General features: G+C 43.2%; 1 pseudogene; it reads right to left on the bottom strand.

Moving 5' to 3' along the window:
* Positions 1 to 1,337: 1,337 nt before the first annotated feature.
* Positions 1,338 to 1,456, bottom strand: LOC134945184 (5S ribosomal RNA; annotated as a pseudogene).
* Positions 1,457 to 6,859: the final 5,403 nt, after the last annotated feature.

The following is a 6,859-nucleotide window of genomic DNA, read 5'->3' as shown; positions in this document are numbered from 1 at the left end:
AGTGGGCGTGGTCTCATCTGATATCATCACGGCCACCACAGGAAAAAAAAAATCAAAAGTCCCCATTTTACACATTACAGCAGGCAAGTGTCCCCATTTTACACAGTATGGCAAGCACGTGTCCCCATTTTACACAGTACGGCAGGCAAGTGTCCCCATTTTACACAGTGCAGCAGGCAGGTGTCCCCATTTTACACAGCGCGGCAGGCAGGTGTCCCCATTTTACACAGCACGGCAGGCAGGTGTCCCCAATTTACACAGTGCGGTAGGCAGGTGTCCCCATTTTACACAGTCCGCAGGCAGGTGTCCACATTTTACAGAGTGCGGCAGGCAGGTGTCCCCATTTTACACAGTGCGGAAGGCCGGTGTCCCCATTTTAAACAGTGCGGCAGGTAGTTGTCAAGTGGGGGGGAAGGAAGGGAGAGGGGGAGAGAGAGAGAGAGAGAGAGAGAGAGACTACTTACACATAGAAGATCTTCCCGCTCTTCGGGTCGGGCCGCCTCACCTCCCTCGCGCCGGCCGCCTCCTCCTTCCAGGCTTGTCTGCTCCTCCTCCCTCTTGAGTACTCCTGCTGGGGGGGGGGGGCGGGGTTTCGCAGAATGCCGCGATTGCGTCGTAACGTCACTACGCAAACGCGTCATTCCGCGAAACTCGGCCCCCCCGAGCAGGAGTGCTTGGGAAGAGGGAGGAGGGGGACATAAGTACACGCAAAGTGCCGCTGCGGGTGCCCCGTGCGGTTGCATGGCTCGCCCTCCGCTAGAAACGGCACTGGCAAAGATTCTGTAAAAAATAAAAAATAAATGAGAGTTTCAGGAATACATCGTTGTTTGTAAACATCTAATTGCTCATAATTTAGCTGCAAATGATGGAAATAGGAAAATGGCTAGTAAAAGTTTTAATGATACTAACAACAGAGATAAAGACTTTTATGTATATTTAAAAAAATAATAGAAATACATAAGAAAAATATATAATATAACTATGGGCATTACTACTTTATGGAATTGATGGAGTATGGATACATAAATTAAATAGCAGGTTTAGTGTATGGGTTAGTGATTCAGGATAAAGTGGAAAAAATTGTTGGTTTATTAATATATACATATAAAAACTAAGTGCACAGCTTATTTTAGAGTGGGCATGTTTTGATTTAATTTGACATAGTGAATGTGATTATAAGATACTGTGCATGTAACTTCTAGTGCACTTATAAGCCCTGTGTTAATAGAAATAAAAATAAAAATAAAAACAAAGCGTATTACAGTGTTCAGTGTTTTATTTGTGAATTTATATTAACATGGAGTATATACCTTTCTCAGGCCCCTATTCGTTCTCGTTCTATACAGTACCTGATCTTCCCAGGTGGTCCCCCTCACTGGTACTGATCAGGCCCAACGCTGCTTGGCTTCCAAAATCGGACATGTTTGGGCATTTCCAGCGTGGTTTGACTGTAACGACGTTGTGCCTTCTAGGTTGTCACTCCAAACTCAATATTATAAATGAACTTTTAATTTTAAAACAGTGTTTGAAAATGTGAGATAGCGATTATTTGGGAGAGGCAAAGTGAGAAGTGGAAATAAGGGAAATTAAGGTGGTTAGGGAAGGGGGGGGGGAGGGGGAAGCGGATGAGGGGAGGGAGGAGGGGGAAAAAAAGGGCTAGAGGAAGGGAAGGTGAATGAAAAATTTGATACCGTATTTCATAAAAAGGGGGCGATCTCGTAACTGTCATTGAATCCTTTCGGCTGTAATGTCTGTAATTGGAATATCCAAAACATCTTGCGACGTGACAATTTATTGGCGAGATCCCCTCCTCTATCTCCCAACTTTACCAGTTCGATAGCTTTAAAAGTCAGGGCCTCTGGATTGGAGTTATGCGTAGAAATGAAGTGTTTGGAGACAGCATGGCTCTCCACTTTGTTCCTGATGTTTCTCACGTGCTCTTTTATCCTCATCTTCAAGGGTCTCTTTGTCTTCCCGATGTACTGTTTGCCGCAATCACATTCCAGAAGGTATATGACCGATTGGGTATTGCAGTTCATGTAGTTTTTGATTTTGTATTCCTTTTTCTTTTCCACATCAGTAAAGGTTTTCCTGTTTGGATGTAAATACCTACATACGTTGCATCGCCCGCATTTATAGGAACCCACACATTTAGGTCATGTGTGGTCTTTTTCTTGGTTGGTCTTCAGCATGCTTGGGGCTAGAAGGTCGTTGAGGTTCCGTGATTTTTTTAAAACTATTTCGGGATGAGGAGGGAGGATTTCTTTAAGAATAGGATCCATGAGTAAGATTCTCCAATGGTTTCTAAATGATTCTCGGATTGATTTTTCATGCCGGTTGAAGGTTGTTATGAATGCTGTAGAATCTTTTGATTTCTCCCTTGTTTTATATTCCAACAACTTGGATCTTTCAGGTTCATTGGTTCTGGTGATGGCTTCTTTCAGAATGGTATCTGGATATTCTTTTTGTTTGAATCTGTCCCTGTACCTTTCCAGCTGTACCTGGCAGTCCTCTGGTTTACTGCAATTTCTTTTGATTCAACTGAATTGGGAGAATGGAATATTGTTCTTCCAATATTTGAGGTGATTGCTCTTGTAGTGGAGATAACTATTGGTATCCACGTTTGAAGAATTTTTTTGTTGTGATTAATTTTTATTCAATGGTAATTTTCTCTGAGGTCATAATCATCTATTATTCCATAGAGATTAGTGACGCTAATAAAGTAATTTTTGAACACTGAGATTCTCCTCTTGTTTCCTTTCCTATTAGAATATAAACTCTTATAAGAAGGCATTCTTGCCCTTTATTTTCCTATCTGCTTTTACATAGAAACACAGAAACAGAGAATTTAATGGCAGTGGCAAGAGCCACTTGGCCAATATAGCCTGCCCGTTTTTTTTTATCCTTTAGGTAATCTCAACCCTTTTTTGATCCTTAGTTCTTTGTAAGGATATTCATATGCCTGTCCACAGCATGTTTACATTTCTCTGCTGTTTTAGCCTCTACCACCTCTGATTGGAGACTATTCCACTTGTACACTACCCTTTCTGCGAAGTAGTTTTTCCTAAAATTTGCCCTGAACCTGCCTCCCTCCTGTTTCAGTGCAAATCCTCGCGTTCTAATATTTGTCTTCCTTTGAAGAATGGGCCCAATTCAGAGAGAGTTAGATTTGGGTGGGGTTTGTTCAGACTGAAATCTAAATTGCAGTGTAAAAATAAAGCAGCCAGTATTTACCCTGCACAGAAATAAAATAACCCACCCAAATCTACCTCTCTCTGCAAATGTTATATCTGCCACACCTGCATTGCACATGGTTTTGCACAACTGCTAACAAATTTGCTGCTGCAATCAACTCTGAATTACCCCCCAATGTTTCCCTACTGTACTTTGTTAAACCCTTAGTATATTTGAAAGTTTCTATAATGTCCCCCTTTTCCTTTCTTTGCTCCAAACTGTACATGTTAAGATCTTTTAGTCTTTCTAGGTTTGTTTTGTTATGTAGGCCAGGCACCATATTAGTTGCCCATCTTTGTACGCTCTCTAATGCAATTTATTTATATCCTTCTGGAGACATTATCTCCAGAACAAGACACAGTATTACCGGTGAACCCGTACCAATGACCTATACAGTGGCATTATTACTTCTTCATTTCTGCTACTGATTCCTCTCCATATGCAACCAAGCATCTGACTAGCCTTTCTCATTGCTTTGTTGCATTGCTCCCCTGCCTTTAAGTCACTTGACTCCTAAATCCCTTTCCTCCTCAGTAGTTTCCAGTATATTTTGTGTCTCTTGTAGGGATGAACATCGTAAGCCCATCATTGAATGGTGTGATAGGCTTACACTATGGAATGTTTGCGATACTATGGTGGTATGGTAGTTAAACCATCACATCAAAAGCATTCAATGGCAAATCCATAACGATGGTTCATGCATACACAGTTGTCCGAATTTGTGCATGCATAATACCTCACAGGGTGGCTATTTGGAATGGGCAGAATTTGACTTTGTCACTGTAGGAGGTAGAGCAGTACAGGACTACACTGCTGCACTGCACAAACAGTGCTCATGTAGGCTGAGGGGTAGATGTATGAAAAGTTGTTATGGGGTGAAGAGATATGAATGCACGTTATGTGCACTATACCGCTTCCCCCCCATATACTGTATGACAGCCGTGGTGTGTGCCCAGTGACAGGGGCGCTATGTGCCCCCTTCAATATTGGCGCTGCTATCTTAAAGATAGTACGATATGTGGGTACAGTGTAAGAATGGTCAGCAGCGCTGACTGCTCTGACAGCCGCAGCTATCGATTTCAGAGTGGAGTGGTTTCCTTGTCATTACCGAGCTGAAGCAGGAAGTGCTACTATAATACATTCCCTCCTGAGTGTGGGACAGGTCTATGTGTTATTTCATGCAACCAGCTGTGAGTGACTGTCACATGCCTGTGTGTGATTCCTTAGCTTGCTGCTGCTGCAAGGATGAGGGCTATGCTCAGATTGGCTCTCTAAAACAGAGCCAATCAGAACTTGCAATGTGCTCTGTTGCCCAGTAGTAGCCCTGAGACGGGAGGGACTGAGCAGGTCACATCTAAGGTAGACACATAAAGTGTCAATCTAATTAGTCGCTGTGATCTCGCAGGTGTGGCCCAAACACATTGATCATGGTAACAAAAATATTGATGGTTTGAAACAATTAGGAGTCAATGTACATCCCTACCAGTGCCAGATTAAGCCTTGAGGGGGCACTTAAGACTAGTAGTTTGTGTATACCTCCCAATGTGACCCATTCGAGGAGGGACTTCCCTCTTTATATATGATTGGCATCACCTGTGTTGAACTATTTAATTGATAAGAAAAGTATTTCAACACACGTGATTGCATAAATTAAGAGGAAAGTCCAGGTAGAGAGCATTTTGATCCTCATGTCATGTTGGGAGGTATGGATTGTGTATATTAAACAATTTTATTAAGTTTTCCTGTAGTGGAAAAAACGACAACTTTAATGACCTTAAAATACACATAGAAAAATAAAATCTATAATTTATCTTGTCACGTGCATGAATAGCAGCTTCTGTACTACTTACACACTGGGACAGGACTCAGAAGGAGTCTTTGTGTGTATCTCTATCTTTAGCCCCAAATGTTCTTATTTAATAATAGGTTACACAGGACGCAGACGTGGAGGAGGAAAAGCTTGGATCCCTGTGTCAATAACAGCTCTCTCCTCCCTCTTATCTCTCCTCTGGTCAGGAAGCTCTATCGGTAGCTCATGAAACCTGATAATCCTGTATCTCTGTCTGCACTGCATACTGTCCTGCTCATATTCTTGCTGCCTGATTCTGCTATTGCACAAGAGGGAGACCTATTGATGTCATTGGGGGTAATTCAGACCTGATCGTTAGGGTGTGTTTTTTGCATCCCTGCGATCAGGTGGTCGCAGCCTACAGGGGGAGAAGGAATTTGCTGTGCAGGTGTGCGATCGCATGTGCAGGAGAGCTTGTGCAGCTGCTGTGCTGATTGTGGCCGGAGCTGACGTCAGAAACCATTCCTCCAAATGCCTGATCCCTCCTGTGTTTTTCCAGACACTCCTGAAAAACGGTCAGTTGCCACCCACAAATGCCCTCTTCCTGTCAATCTCTTTGCATTCACCACTGCAATGGGATTTTTCACACCATCCCTTCACTGCCTGGCGCTCCTCGTCGCTGCAGACCGTCGTGGCTGAGCATTGCGGTGCATGCGCAGTTCAGACCTGATCGCCTGCTGTGCAAAAACACAGCACAGCAGCGATCAGGTCTGAATCAGACCCATTGTGTGGAGTACAGTATCCCCTGCACCCCTCCCTTAATCTGGCTATGATCCCTACTCTCTTGTATGTCCTGTTAATAATTGAAGGGAACTGAACTAAGGGGCTTTTATAAAGATGTGTCCTCATACATCTTGCCTCAATGTGCCACGCAGCAGGAGATGCCTGGCGTGAGTGAGCTGACAGGTCCCATGCAACTCCGTTAGCGTTGGGTGTCTTTTTTTGCAAAAATGCATCTTATTTGCATTGCTATGTTTATTAATGCACAAGCAGACTCTGCTGATTTAAATTATATGCGGCATGCCTATATTCAGTGTGCGCCTGCACCTGTATCTGCATACAAAATGCTACGCAGTTTAATAGAAAAAGTCACATGAAAAGATACTCGGCGCTACCAAATCACGCCACGGCATGAATTGACCAAAAGGGCTGATTAACATGCAGGGAGGCTAAAAGTAAAGTTGTGTGCACACTAGACAATAGTCAAAAGATGCAATGTCGTCAATTATTTCCCTTGAACACCCGTGCAAACAATGTAGGGCCTAATTCAGACCTGATCGTAGCAGCAAAATCTTTCTCTAATGGGCAAAACCATGGGGGGGGGGGGGGTCATTCCGAGTTGATTGCTCGTTAGCAACTTTTTCCAGCGCTGCGATCAGGTTAAATCTTGGCAAAATGGCACATGCGTATGCAGGGCAGGGCGGCCATCAGAAATTGTGGGGCCCAGGACTGACAAAATAGGCAGCCCCCCCCCAAAAAAAATAACAATAAAATAAATAAATATATATATCTAAATATATATATAAAACACAAAAGTATCTTTATCTCGCGCCAAACTGAGAGCAGCACAACGGGAGAAATCCCTGTTGAAAGACCTCAATAACATACAAGATAAAAACAATTTCCCAAGTGCGCTAAAATGGAATGTATTTACACAGGATCTTCCAGCGTTATTTCCATAAGCATGAGTTGTATACTGGAGAATGTTTGTGTCTGGGGACCTGTAATAGACACCCCTCACCAGATAGTCACCCAAACAAAAAGGCCCAAGGCCAA

Source organism: Pseudophryne corroboree, chromosome 1, assembly GCF_028390025.1.
Source record: "Pseudophryne corroboree isolate aPseCor3 chromosome 1, aPseCor3.hap2, whole genome shotgun sequence".
NCBI classification, from domain to species: domain Eukaryota; kingdom Metazoa; phylum Chordata; class Amphibia; order Anura; family Myobatrachidae; genus Pseudophryne; species Pseudophryne corroboree.
Note: the sequence above shows the minus strand (reverse complement) of the source record. Positions and strands in the feature narration are given on the sequence as shown.